Raw genomic sequence first — 15606 nt, 5'->3', positions numbered from 1 at the left:
CATTGCATTCATGTACTTGGCATCTTTTCTGTGAAGTGCTAAAAATACCATTTTGGGGTACATTTTAGAGAGGCCGAGGAAAATATCTGAACTATAAAATTCAAATTGCGGTCTCCTTTTCAGCTTCAAGCTGCAGAACATAGTTCCACATTGAATATATATGTCCTCTCAAATCTTCCAGGGCTTGGGTGTTTTGGAGGTTGTTGGTGCAATGTATGCAGTTTTGTGCTCAATGAGGGCTTCCTGACGGACAGATTGATGAAGGGAATGCTGCAAGGCGGTGTGTCTATTCATCTAATTGTTCAGATGATCTGTAGGAGTTAGAAAAGCTTCCCATTGCTGATGGGGGTGAAACTGGGTAATCACAGCTTTCAAGAACTTGAATGTCCAGTTAAAAAAGAAAATTCCTCAGAAAGAGAAGATGACTAGCCAAGGGAGAACCTCTAGGGTGAACAAGGAATTCAACCAAAAACAATGGAGAGGACCTAGAGCTCATTCGCTGTGGTTGCTGCTCTTCCCAGAGAAACTCCTCTTTTTTTCATATATATATATATATATATATATATCTGTATATCTTTCCATCTTTTCTTGAGTGTTCCCTCACTCAGTCACGTCTGACTGTTTGTGAACCCATGGACTGTAGCCCTCCAGGCTCCTCTGTCGATGGGATTTCTCTAGATTTAGAATTTCAGGGAGTATCACATTCCAAAGCGGTAATTACTGAACATTCACTACCATTCTCTGTTTCCATTTTCTCATACAACGCACTTAGACGTTGAAATATACTTATGCACTTAAATAAGATTTTCCTCTGACTAAATTGCCAATCTCCTGAGAAAAATCTGATAAACTAAATTTTAATTAATCTCTGTTATACCCCTCTCATCTTTCCTCAAATGAATTAATTTTTTTCCCATAGCAACTTAATACCTAATTCACTCAAACACTGTTTTACTTTAGAACCCTTACTTTTGCTTACGTTTTCTCTGCTTGTAATTTTTTCCCCCAAAGGTCACAGCTTTTAAACACAGGTGTTTTTTTTCCCCCCTAAGATTCAGGGAATGTTTTATTTTATTGTCTAGCTTTTGCATTTAATTTATTCACTGAAAAAAATATGTACTAAGCATCCTTCATCACCTTCCCTCTGAAAGGTGATGAGTGACCCAGCATCACTGGCCTGTAAGTAGCAAGGCTGGAATATGAACTCATGCCACGTGGCTGTAGGGTCTGCCATGTGTCTGTCTGTATATGGGTCTGGACCAGAAAGGGACATAAGAAAGGTGTTTCTTTAGCACCATTTGCCATCTGGTAGTACAAGGAGAAAAGGCAAATGGATTCATGGTGTGAGCAAAGGTGATGCACCTCTTGGGTGAGATGTTAGTGTTAAATGACTGGTTCAAAAGACGCAGAGTGTAGAGGAAGACCATGAGTCAAAAGCCAAGAGTTAGTCGTCATTTAAACGATCAAGCTATGACAAACCTAGACAGTGTATTAAAAAGCAGAGACATCACTCTGCTGACAAAAGTCCCTATAGTCAAAGCTATGGTTTTTCTAGTAGTCATGTACAGATGTGAGAGTTGGACCGTAAAGAAGGCTGAGCACTGAAGAACTGATGCTTTCGAACTGTGATGCCAGAGAAGACTCTTGAGAGTCGCTTGGACTGCAAGGAGATCAAATGAGTCAGTTCTAAAGGAAATCAGTCCTGAATATTCACTGGAAGGACTCATGCTGAAGCTGAAGCTCCCAAACTTTGGCCACCTGGTGCAAAGAGCCGACTCATTGGAAAAGACCCTGATGCTGGCAAAGATTGAAGGCAGGAGGAGAGGGGAATGACAGAGGATGAGATGGCTGGATGGTATCACTGACTCACTGGACATGAGTTTGAGCAAACTCTGGGAGATACTGAAGGATAGTGAAGCCTGGTGTGGTGCAGTCCATGGGGTCTCAAAGAGTCAGACACAACTTAGAGACTAAACAACATTAATCAAACCCCAAATCAAATGAAAACAAACAATTACTGATCCCCTGCCAAGTACCAGATACAGTTAGTGGCCCCAGGGCTACAAGCATTCAGAAATCATGGTCCCATCCTCAGGAATATGGAATGTTGAGTCACAGTCCTGAGTCACATAGATGACAAATAGTGACATGTGTGACCTACCAAAGGCAGGAGGGCAGCCTACCTGAGTCTGCCAGGTCAGAGAGGCTTCCTGTAGGAAAAGCCACCAAGGTCACTCCAGAAGAATGCATAGGATATGTGACTGTGACCCTTTTGGAATTCAGATGCCTCAGTTTTGAAAGGAGGATCAAAATAGTCTGACACTGATTGTTTGAGAATCAAATGTGGCAATTCAGTGTGAGCATTTCCACTCAGGGATTTTTCCTAGTTGTAAGAGACATTTCTTGAGATGTTAAACATTTTCTAGTCCTACCTACCTCAGTGAGCATTTCTCTAATTCTTCAACCTTCTTTCTAGAAGCCTATGGCTGTTGCTTAGATTTCACAAACAGCAATGATTTTATTTATTAACCAGTTCTGAAAAATCAACTCCATATTAGAAACTTGTAGAAGTTGAGCGTGACACCAGGGACTTCCCTGGTGGCTCAGACAGTAAAGAATCTGCTTGCAATGCAAGAGAGCTGGGTTTGATCCCTGGGTCAGGAAGATCCCTTGGAATAGGAAATGGCAAACCACTCCAGTATTCTTCCCTGGAGAATTCCATGGACAGAGGAGCCTGGCAGGGTACAGTCCATGTGGTCAGAAAGAGTCAGACAAGACTGAGTGACTAATACATACACGGCATGACACCAAATTATTAATTGCAGAGAGCTCAGGAGCAAAGGAAACATTGGGTGCAAATATACTTATGACAATAAAATTCTGTGTGATTTTTATTTAAATGCAACATTTTCCCCCAATCTGGTTATTTCATTGAGTAGCATCTTCAGACTCAAATAGGTATTCGAATCTAAGACCATGTCTTTCCTTGAGAAAGGAGAGTCATCTTCAGGAAGGAGCCCTGCCTTTGCAAGTAGAAATAATTGACTGAACAGGCATAATGTGATTCCCTTTTAAAGAATGTTCTTCACCATGACACTTGGGTAGTAATAGTAACGATCTTTCTTATTTTATGCTCCACTAGGGCATATGTGGCCAATTGTATCGCCAGTGTAAGTCTGGATGACTTTCTATTACTTTCTATTGATAGTTTTTAATAACTGAAGACATTTGGAACTAGAAGGCAGTCAGTGGTGCTTGCAACAAAGCAGGGGCAATTAAGATGGGTAAGTATTCTACACCCTGCGTTGGTCTGTGCACACCAGAAGAGGCAAAGTCAGCCATTAAAAAAATTAAACCGTTTGGGGCTGGGGTAAAGGTCTGTGAACTGTTTAATGTCATAATTGCCTGCTGCCTCAGTCATCAAACTGAATGAACTTCTAAGCTGAAATGTCATAAATGCTCAGCATAAAGATTTATATAACCCAGGTATCCGACCTACCGCCATGCTGTGCCTGTGGCAGGAAGTGTTTGTTATGTCTTACTCAACCTTTGGGGGGAAAAAAAAATAAATCCGGAAATATGCTTGCTCTGGCAATGATCAAAACATTAAGAACTGATTCTGTTATCTGTGTGGTGCGTTCAGAATCTATGATAAACATAGCCATTCCCTATAAAAAAACACTTTAGATCCAGATTCCTTTCATAGATGTGTGTGTTTACTATAACAAATGAAAATGGTCAGTCTCATGTTTTCCCACTGTGCATGTTGCTAAAATGTGGAGGAACATTTCCAGTTACAGCAGTGTTATGAAGCTGTTTTATGATTCTGTTTTATGAAGAAGTGCAATATTCTGTGCTTATCACTTCCATTTTGAGCCTTCCTCGAAAAGCCCCCAAATTTTGTCAGGTGTATATGATGAAATATATGTTAAATGTAAAAGAGTAATTTGTAGTTAAATATTATTTGGAATTCCCCCCTTTTTGAAGATATTTTTGGATGTGGATCATTTTTTTAAGTGGTTACTGAATTTGTTACAATACATTTTCTGTTTTCTATTTTGACATTTTGGTTGCCAGGCATTGTGGACTCTTAGCTCAGCCAACAGGGATCTAACCTGCACCTGCTGCATTAGAAGGTGAAGTCTTAACCACTGGACCACCTGGGAAGTCCTTCCCCTTTCTGTAAAATGTAGGATTATTATCAAGTCGGAGATTTATGTAACTCAAAATAATGGTACATCTTACTTAAAAATTTAAAATCAATGAATTTTAGAGTCCTTGTGACAAAAGTTCTCATGAAGTTCTATCAAATTTAATGCAGTGCCAACCCATAAATCATATTTCTCAAATTATCAAAATTGTTACACTCTAACAAATCAATAACAAAAATTTAAAAATAAATTAAAATGGGCAAAAGAACTGACTGAAACCTTGATAAAAGAAAATGAGTGTGTGCTCAGTTGCTCATTCGTGTCCAGCTTTTTGTGACCCCCATGGACTGTAGCCCACCAAGCTCCTCTGTACATAGGATTATTCTGGCAAGAATAGTGGAGTGGGTTGCTATTTCTTACTCTAGGGGATCTTCCTAACCCAGGGATTGAATCTGCATCTCCTGTGGCTCCTGCATTGCCAGGTGGATTCTTTACCACTGCCATCTGGGAAACCCGATAAAAGAAAATACATAAGTGGTTAATAAGTATGTGAAAAGATATTACACCATCTATTTCCAAGGAAATGAAAATTAAAATAACAATGGAAAATTATGGTAAATCTATTAATATGGTTGAAATTTAGAGTGCCCTAAAATACTAAGATCTGGTAAAAATGTGGACCACCTACAGCTCTTATGCACTGAGAATAAGAACATGTATTAAATGTCTAATATTTAATTCAGTGCACGCATGCACTGAATCTCTTAGTCATGTCCGACTCTTTGAGACCCCATGGACTGTAGCCCGCCAGGCTCTTCTGTCCTTGGGATTTCCCAGGCAAGAATACTGAAGTAGTGCGCCATTTCCTTCTCCAGGGGATCTTTCCGACCCAGGGATCAAGCCTGCATCTCTGGCATCTCCTGGGTTGGCAGGTGGATTCTTTACACTGAGCTCCCTGGGAAGCCCTGTCTAATATATGGGCTTCCCTGGTAGCTCAGAGGTTAAAGCATCTGCCTGCAATGAAGGAGAGCTGGATTCGATCCCTGGGTTGGGAAGATCCCCTGGGTGAAGGAAATGGCAACCCACTCCAATATCATTGCCTGGAAAATCCCATGGACAGAGAAGCCTCGTGGGCTATACTCCATGGGGTAGCAAAGAGCTGGACACAACTGAGCAACTTCACCAAGCCCTAAATTAGAGACAAACAAAAGCGAGGAAGTATTGATGTAAGATGGAGAAGGCAATGGCGCCCCACTCCAGTACTCTTGCCTGGAAGATCCCATGGACAGAGCAGCCTGATAGGCTGCAGTCCATGGGGTCTCGAAGAGTCTGACACGACTGAGCGACTTCACTTTCCCTTTTCACTTTCATGCATTGGAGTAGGAAATGGCAACCCACTCCAGTGTTCTTGCCTGGAGAATCCCAGGGATGGGGGAGCCTGGTGGGTTGCCGTCTCTGGGGTCGCACAGAGTTGGATACGACTGAAGTGACTTAGCAGCAGTAGCAGCATTGATGTAAGAGGGTGGCCCTGCCTGTGAGATGGCTGGTCTGGTGAGGGAGCTGGTCAGGTGGGCAAATGATCACCACCCTGGATCAAATATAGGGATGCAAGAGGCACTCTAGGAACCCCTGGGGTGGTGTGTGCGTGCCTGTGCGTGCTAAGTCACTTCAGTAATATCTGCCTCTGTGCAACTCCACAGACGGGAGCCCACCAGGGTCCTCTGTCAGTGGGATTCTCCAGGCAAGATTACTGGAGTGGGTTGCCTTGCCTTCCTCCAGGGCATCTTCCGGACCCAAGAACCTCAATCAAATAGGGCAGGGAGTAGAAGAGACAGGAGATTTTAGGAGGTTTATCAACTAAGCCGGAGAAGACCAGGTGTGAGCCAGGGAAAGAAAGGAGAAGGAAAAAGTCTGCAGAAGAGCAGACTTGAAGTGTAGGTCTGTGAAAGATGATGGCTGACCTGGGATGCTTCTGGTAACAGTAGAATCAGAGGAAGGAGAAGTAGCAGGAATGCGACCACAGAGAAAGGGAAAAGCCACCCATTCGAAGGACCAGGTACAATTTCATGCTAAACTATTTGGTCTTCATCTTCAAAGCTATGCAAATTCCATAAAGCCTTTAAGTGCCGTGATCAAATTTGATTTTTGCGGTATCTGCTCTTTCAGCAGCATTAAACATGGGTTGGGTGTAGGTAAGACTGAAGACAAGGTGATTAATGACTAAAACCCATTTATAACTCACCACCCATGAGCAGTGTAGACTTAGCTCCATCAGTGATCCAGATCTTGGTATCTGGAGGTTTTGCCCAAACATGTGTGTGTGTTCTTTCAGGGTTTTTTTTTTTTTTTTTTTTTTTTCTTTCCTTCCTAAAAGCGCTGAATGCTCCTCAGCAATGCTGCTAAAGAAAGCTTAGGCAGATGATGACAACAGTGTTTTTCCAAGAGATGATCACATTCCAAACAATGTTTCATCACAGAGAGACCCCCAGAAGCCAAGACTCAGGCAGCCTGTTCTTGGCTCTGATGCCCTCCAGCTTAGCTCAGTGGGACTCTGAAACTCAGTGAGGCTGTAGAATCAGACTAGTCCCAAGCCTTCCTCTGCCAAGATTAAAGGTTGTCTCTAAAAACTTTGGGCTTCCCTTGTGGCTCAGATGGTAAAGAATCTACCTGCAATGTGGAAGATCCAGGTTCGATCCCTGGGTCGGGAAGATGCCCTCGAGAAGGGCATGGCTACCCACTCCAGTATACTTTCCTTAAAAATTCCATGAACAGAGAAACCTAACAGGCTACAGTCCAAGGGGTTGCAAAGAGTCAGATGCAGCTGGGTGACTAACACTTTCACTTTTTTCTGAAGAGCTTGGAACAGGTAGCTTGTCCCAGAAGTACCCACTGAGAAGAGGTTCCAGGGCTGGTCACAGGGTCTATGCAGGGGACTTTGGGAAAACAGCCCCTGCCAAGGTGGCTTATTATGGGAGTCAAACACAAAAGCAGACTACAGAGATATTGGAAGAAACTAAAATGGAGAGAAGTGGGACAATCTAGAAGTCAACAACTGCAAAAAGTGGCTGCCTACCCAAGGACTGGAGGGGCCGGGGTAAATGGGGTTGGAGACTTGGAGGGCAAGTCTTCTTTGTCGACAGACTTCTAGGAGAGAGGAAGCTGCTGCTGGAGAAGCCTTTGGAAACAGAAGTGGGGTGGAAATACTATGGGCTTCCCAGGTGGTACCAGTGCTAAAGAACCCACATGCCAATGCAGGAGGTGCAAGAGACACAGGTTTGATCCCTGGGTTGGGAAGATCACCTGGAGAAGGCAATGGCAACCTGCTCCAGGATTCTCGCCTGGGAAATCTCATGGACAAAGACGCCTGGTAGGCCACAGTCCATGGGGTCAAAGAGAGTTCGACACGACTTGGGGACTGAACAACAACATTCAGGAAAAGTAGTAATTTGGGGGTAAATATGGGTTTCTTGTACTGAATTTGTGTGTGGATCCTGGGTTCTTCAGCACAGGAGCAGGACTTGAATGGGAGACGGGATTCTGGGCAGCATCAGCTTGTAAGTAACCATGGCAGGGGTAGTGATCAACTCAGATGAGTGTGAGTGAAGGTGAAAGAGGACCAAAAACAGAAGTTTGTGGATGATAGTGCTTTTGATTCAGGCAGAGAAGGAGGAAGGAGCAGAAAATAACAGCAAAGAAGTTCAGAGAAAAAGAAGCACTGAAAGAGCTTAGTTTGTATGAGCCAAGAGAGGATAAATTTGCAAAAAGGAAATGGAGCAGTGGGTTGGATTTGGCCACTAAGGGACTACTGGTGACTTCTGACTGCCAGTTCATTGAAAGATGAGAAATGGAAAGTCAGTTGCAGGGGGTGGTGGTGGAATAAGGAAACTTGCTTGAGAAATCAAGCAGAGTAAGGTGCAGGGGCATTCTGCTCTTCTTGAATGTAGGGGTTACCATGATTGTTAAGAGTAGTGTAGATGTGTCCACAGGGCCATGGAATTTGTGCAAAGAACCTGGGGGCTGAGGCTGGGGAAACCACATCAAAGCTTAGATAGCAAAGCTGATTATAAATAATTCCATACACCACCCCACCAAGATCCCAAAGTATTTCAGTCTGTCCTAGGAGTTCCAATACCCAAACCACAAAATAGCCCAGGGACGTAATGGCAATCTGAGACCACATACAAATGAGATTAGCCCATGTGCCACTCTATTCCTGCTCCTGCTGGCTGACCCCAGGTCTCTCCAGTAACATCAAATCCTTGTAATATCAGTGAAGTAAGTTCCATCTGGGAATGTTTAGATGCTTTAGTGATGGCCTTAGGCTGAGATAGATGGTAATATCCACCGAAATGAGATTCACCGTCGCAGGAAATTCCAAGGCGAAGTTTTCATGGGCCCCACATTTTCAAGATGGAACAAGCATGTGATAACTACGTTAACAAATTAGGCACATCACCCCAGTGATATCGAGACAGTCAAGATCATATTGGTCCTTGTCCAACCTGAACCTCCACTTTCGGCATCCCGCTTGGTCAGACCTTTTGGTGAATCACAGTTCATGGTCTACTGATCTGCTATTAATACAATTTCTGTTGCCCTTTGAGCTTTTAGCCCCACATGTGTAATTCCTCTGAGAAATTCAGTATGTTATCTGAAAGGTCTCTCAATGGCACTGCATCAATGCAAACCAGACCACACTGAGATGAACAAAGGGAATTTAACTTTCATAAGTTGGTTTTAAAAATGCATTTACTTCGACTGCACTGAAAGAATCTAAAAAAAGATGAAAAGCATCTTTAGCATGCCAAAAACATCTGGTTTCATATTTTCAGACCAAAAGGAAATTGCATGAAGACTCAAATCTTATGTTTTGATTTATATTATTATTGGAGGGCTGAGAAGCTGCCAGTCACTGAGTAACATTTTATGATGATAAATAAATAAGGAAAACAATCTGACAAAACATGTTGGGGTACAAAGCTGCGTTTCAAGTTTAATTAACTGATAACAATGTTTATGATGGAAGAACTGTGCCACCAATTATACAGTTAGTAAATGTAGGCTCCCAGCAAGAAGATGAGCCCATAAAAACCATACAATGGGCTTTTTCCTCAACACGTTCTTCCTCTCAGCATATCCAAGCAAAGTTTTCCATCCTGCAGAAAATTGGGCCTCAACCAAGACCCTCTCTGAACATAGACATGAGCTAGTCTTTTAGAGGTGGTACCTCTTAGAGGTGAGCACATTTTTTTAAACTTATTTTTATTGATTGATTTGGCTGCACTGGGTCTTAGTTGTGGCATGCAGGATCTTTTGTTGCAGCATGCAAGCTTCTTTCAGAGTGGCATGTGGGCTCCAGAGGGTCTGAGCTCCAGAGCACGGAAGCTCAGTAGTTGCAGCGCCCGGATTAGTTGCCCCACAGCATGTGGGATCTTTGTTCCTCTACCAGGGATTGAACCCTCATCGCTTGCATTGCAGGACAGATTCTCAACCACTGGACTGCCAGGGAGGTCTCTAAGTAGCACATTTTAAATTGAACAGTAGTGAGAGTGATAATAAGCTGAGTAATGGTGTCTCCTGCAAGTGACAGGCGCTGATAAAGCGGAAATGTAGCAGTCAGGGAAGAAAGAAAAAAAAAAAAAGAAAGGAGACCATTTTTATCTTTTTAACCCTATGCTTTTCCCTCCTCCCTCAAAACCTCAGACAAAATTCTAACAAAGTGCTCCTGTAAGAAGACGTTCCTGGAGCCTGCCGATCGGCAGTGAGCTGGAGGTAGAAGTTTTCCTTAATCATATATGGTAGAACACGCTCTCTTTGCTGCTCTGAATCTTGCTTTTAAAAGCATTTCATACTCCACTGTTGCAAATCAAAGAATTAGGATCACAGCCTTTGTTTGTTCCCAGAATAAGCTGTTTCCTTTCAGTTTACCATTGAGACAATCTCATGCCATGTTTCAGCATTTATTATATTTCTAGAGGGGAAACTTTTCTTAGCAGCTCTTATAAGCTGATTTACTCATAACACTGAAAGACAGAAACCAAGGCGGATACCTAAAAGATTTTGTGTCTAATTTTCCTCAATTTTTGGAACTTTGGACTCTTACAAGATTTAGGAAATACTGAACTCCCTTGACTTTTGGCCCATTAACTATTCTGCTCACATCCCTCATAGCAACCTTTCTACAGCAAAAACTCCCCCTGAGCATTTGGTCTTTCTGATGCTGACTGCCCATCCCACCCACAAATAAGATCAGTTAGCACACTGAACAATGCATTCTGAATATTAGGTATTTTCTTGATGGATGCCTGATGGAATTTAAAATACATATATATCTGATATCAAGGGGCATAGTATTCAGTCAAATGCTTCTGTTGATAAAACTCAGTATTCTGTAATCAGACAGAAGACTCACAGAATGCCGAACAGTTGTGTAATAGTCTTCCTGGAACCTGAAGCTCAGGTATCATGGCCATCAAAAACATTCTGAACATTTGTGCGGATTCATAAGGATGTGCAAAGCATTTGGAATTTTTATTTTCCTAGAGTTCATTCAAATTTGTGAATGGGCATTTCCTGTGTGAGTTCTATTTTCTTTCTTCCAGTCGTGTTTGTTCACGAGTTCATTTCATGCATTTAGTCACTTCTTATTAAAATAATTAGCAATCCTAGGACTTCCCTGGTGACTCAGTGATAAAGAATCTGCCTAGCAACGCAGGAGACACAGGTTTGATCCCTGGTCCGGGAAGATTCGACATGCGTCAGGGCAAATAAGCCCATGTGCTGCAACTACAGAGCCTGTGCTCTTGAACCTCAGCCACTGAAGTCCACGTGCCCTAGAGCCCGTGCTTCTCAACAAGAGAAGCCGCCGCAATGAGAAGACAGTATACCACAGCCAGAGAGTGGCCCCCACTCAGCACTACTGAAGAAAAGGCCACGCAACATGAAGATATATCACAGCCAAAAATAATGAAGAAATAAAATTAAAAATAATTATAGCAATCCATTCAACGGTTTGGTTGGCTCTTTTTTTTTTTTTTTTTTTTTAGATGTTTCTCTTCTTCATGTGTGTATGGTGATTGTCATCTTTCCTTGACGAAATGAACCTTTCCCCACTCTGGGAAGCACGCTGGTTCATTTCGCGTCTGGCTGCAAGCGTCTATGTGCATGGAAAAGTTAACATCCTGTCTTCGTGGCTGTTGGGAATTACTCCTGGCATGTTTTGACTCATTATCTTGAATCTTAATCAGCTGATGAAAAAAATTTAGTTCCATCCACCGATGAAGGCTCAGGGTAATGAGTCAAAACATTCGGATGGAGCTTCTCTGCAGCCAGAAATGGGACTGGAGTATTCCACCTGACACAGCTCTAGCTAAGTGCTGCCCAACACACGCTTTCTCCAGTCTGGTTATCAGAACGCCACGGCTTCAGGATAGCATGGGAAATGACTGGCAAACCATGAACTCTGTCTTCTTCTAGGAAGATGCCTTCTACTTTTTGTATGCTTCTATGGCGGTGAGTATACAGAACCCAAGATGGCTTTCCAGGTGGCACTGGTGGTAAAGAACCCACCTACCAATCCAGGAGACACAAGAGATCCCTGGGTTGGGGAGAACCCCTGGAGAAGGGCATGGCAACCCACTCCAGTATTCTTGCCTGGAGAATCCCATGGACAGAGGAGTCTGATGGGCTACAATCCATGGGGTCACAAAGAGTACATGACCGAGCAACTTAGCACATACCGAACCCAGAAGGGCCATGTTAACTATCCTTCAGTGTGAAATCCAGCAGCATTAAGCACATCATTGCACAACCCTCACTCCAGCTCCAATAGCTTTTCATCTCCCCAAGTTGAAATTCTGCCCCAGTCAACAACAACTCTCCATTTTTCCCAGCCCTGGGAGACCACTTTTTGGCTTTCCTGTGAATTTGACTGTTCAAGTTTCTCCCATAAGTAGAGTCATAGAGTATTTGTCTTCTGGTGACTGGCTCATTTCACATAGCAGAAGGCTCATCCACACTCTAGCAGGCGTCAGAATGCCCTCCCTTTTCAAAGCTGCCCCGGATTCTGTGGTGAGCACAGAACACATTTTGTTTATGTATTTGTCTGTCGGTGAGCACTGGGCTGCTTCTTACATTTGGCTACTGTGAATAATGCTGCTGTGACCCTGGGTGTACACATGTCTGTTTGATACCCTGCTTTCAATTCTTTGGGTTATGTACCCAGAAGTGGCTTTGCTGAATCACACTCTAAAAAATAATTAAAAGATTTTTTTGATGTGGACCATTTAAAAAGTCTTTATTGAAACTGTTACAGTGCTGCTTCTGTTTTGGTTTTTTGGCCAGGAGGTATGTGGGATTGAACATGCACGCCCTGCATCAGAAGGTGAAATCTTAACCACTGGGTCACAGGGAAGTCCATTTAAAACAATTTTAGTGGAGCGCAGTTCATGTACAATGTTGTGTGAGTTTCAGGTGTACAGCAAAGTGATTTAGTTATACATATGCTTGTATCCACTCTTTTTTTTTAGATTCTTTTCCCGCTTAGGTAATCACATAGTACTGAGTAGAGTTGATCATGTTGCTGTTCAGTTGTCGTTAAGTCATGTCTGACTCTTTGTGGCTCCATGGACTATAGCCCATCTGTCTCCTCCGTCCATGGGATTCTCCAGGCAAGAAAACTGGAGTGGATTGCCATTTCCTCCCCAGGGGATCTTCCCAAGCCAGGGATCGAAACTGCATCTCTTGTGTCTCCTGCTTTGGGAGGCAGGTTCCTTACAACTAGAACCACCTGGGAAGACATATGCTGTACGTTAAATTCCCCAAACCTATTTCTTTTCTTGGCTAGAAGCTCATACTCTTTGACCAACACCTGCTCATTTCTCTCCCCACTCAAGCCTCTGTTGGCCACCATTTTGCTCTCTACTTCTATAAGATCAGCATTTTCTGATTCCACATAGAAGTGAGAACATACACATTTTTGCTTCCCTAACTTCACTTAACATAGTGCTCTCAGGTGCATCCATGTTTGAGCTTTAAAGGGAGACACGGGGGCATCTCACCACTAGCTGTTTTCCTTTGGGCAGTTCAGTTAGAACCGACCCTGAACAACAATTTCCCCCAGCACTGCGTTTGCTCACTATTATTTGTGACTATCACCATCATCCCCTTTCCTCGTGTTTCTTTCCCAAATAGGCACTTTATTTAGGTCAGATTTCCCTGATGCAGTCATACAACCAGAAACCCACTCAAAAGAAAGATGAGATAAATGGGAACACAGAAGGACTTCACTGACACAGTGAGGAGAGTCATAGGAATGAGCAGGGGAGGAAAAATAAAAGCAGTCATCAGTTTGAAGTAGAGAGATGTCAGCCAGGTCTTAGGAAATGTGAAGTCATGAATGCCAAGCTGATGATGAGGGTGGAGGAGATGGCTGTCTATAACTTTAAGTTGCAAATACCACTTCTTGAAATGTTGATGATGCAGTGTCATGGATGTTTCAGGCTGAAAAACTTCTGAACCTAAGGAACTGTCAGGAACACCAGGGCCCCCCTCTGTGGAGTTGGGGTTCAGATTATGGTTAGGGTTAGCCCTAACCATTGGGGACCTGGACACCTTGTGGTCCACAGAGTTGTTAAGGGCAGAGCTGGAGCTGGGAGGTGGCAAGAGTGTCAGAACGTTCACCCAGAGAACAGACTGACTGCTTTTCGCTCATCTATACATGACTAGAAATTATATTTTCAGGCTTCTCATGTTTCATTCTGCTTCCTCCTGTCTAAATAGGTCCCCAGGTAAGTTTCAGTGTTTCCTCTGCTCCCAAAGCTCCTTCCAAGTGAGATGCCCACTCCATACCTGAACCTTTCATCACCTACCCATCACAAGGCACCTGCAGGGTACCATTTTGGTTCTTCCTGGTTGACCATTTTCTTTCTCTGGTGCATTTCTGTGGCTCTTCGCTTTATGTCATTGCACTAATATGTCACTCAAATTATTGGACCCTTACCTCTCCCCAGTACTTGTCCTTCTCCTGTGGGATCACAGTTTGAAACTCACTTATCTTTATAGCTCCTAACAGGTCTAATAGTTGCTTAGTGGGCAGTGGAGAAATGGAAAGTATTTTAAACAGAAGCCAAGGAGAACACCTATGAGAATCGTAACTATCCCTTGATCTTTTAGCGCGATGGAAGGAAAAAAAAAAACCTTCTGCCAGATTATACTAATGTCTCACTAAATTAGATTTTACGAAAGTAATTTTAATTTTGACAACAAAGCATGCATTCCTGGACTGCATTCCTGATCACCTTTACAGCTCCATACGCATCTTTTAATTCACCATGTCGCTAAGTAGAGAGAGGACCCTAAGGATTGCCTTTTGCTGGCGTGTCCCAAAGATCCATCTCTGGACAAGAAGGAACTAATTAAGCAAGTGAGCAGCTTTATAAACACACCTCAGGTACCGCTTTTCTCTTGATGTTTCCCTTGGAATAACACACAGACATTCTCATTGCTCTCATGTCACTGCTCACGGCTCATCAGGATGTGCCAACAAGACTTGGTTCTCGTGCCAAGACTGCATGGTCAACTCCAAACATTTTTAGGCCTGAAATTAAGGTTTGGAACTGAAAGAGTGATAGCATTTTGAGCAATGTGCAAAGTTCTTAGAGGTAAGATTCAAGTCGTAAAGCATCGTCCTTGTCTCCAAAGGTGAGGCATGATGCGGTGGCAATGTTTTCACAAGACTGAGGTCATTCAAGCCTGATCAGTGTGTATGTATATGTGTGTGTTTGTGTGTGTGTGTGCATGCCTGCCTGCATATCCGTACAAGCACAAAACCATTCCTGTCCACAACCATTAGCATCCAGCTATTGAGTCTCTCATCTTTTAGTACTGTGTAAATGGTGTTATTGTTCAGTCACTCAGTCATGTCGGACTCATTGTGACCCCTTGGACTGCAACACACCAGGTTCCCCTGTCTTTTGCTGTCTCCCAGAGTTTGTTCAGATTCATGTTCATTGAGTTGGTGATGCTATCTGACCATCTCATCCTCTGCTACCCCCTTCTCCTTTTGCCTTCAATTTTTCCCAGCATCAGCGTCTTTTCCAATGAATTGGCTCTTTGCATCAGGTGACCAAAATATCAGAGCTTCAACATCAGTCCTTCCAATGAATATTTAGTTTGTAAGTATTGGGTTGGCCAAAAATTTCATTTAAGATTATCCATAAGATCTTGCAGAAAAACCCAAATTAACTTTTTGGGCAGCCCAATATATTTTGGGGAAGCATCAAACAAAAAAATGTATCATCTTTATTGGTAAACCCAATGTAATATTTGGAAACTTGGAGGAATGGTGGCTTGACTGTGAAAGGCATATCAAATAAATAAAGAGTCACAATCATCTGAATCAGCAATTATAAGTAAAGTTGAGCTTTTCAAGTTGCAAGGAAAATCAGAGTTCTAG

Source organism: Capra hircus, chromosome 11 (genome assembly GCF_001704415.2).
Source record: "Capra hircus breed San Clemente chromosome 11, ASM170441v1, whole genome shotgun sequence".
Lineage (NCBI taxonomy): Eukaryota > Metazoa > Chordata > Mammalia > Artiodactyla > Bovidae > Capra > Capra hircus.
This window is presented reverse-complemented; position numbering follows the sequence as displayed.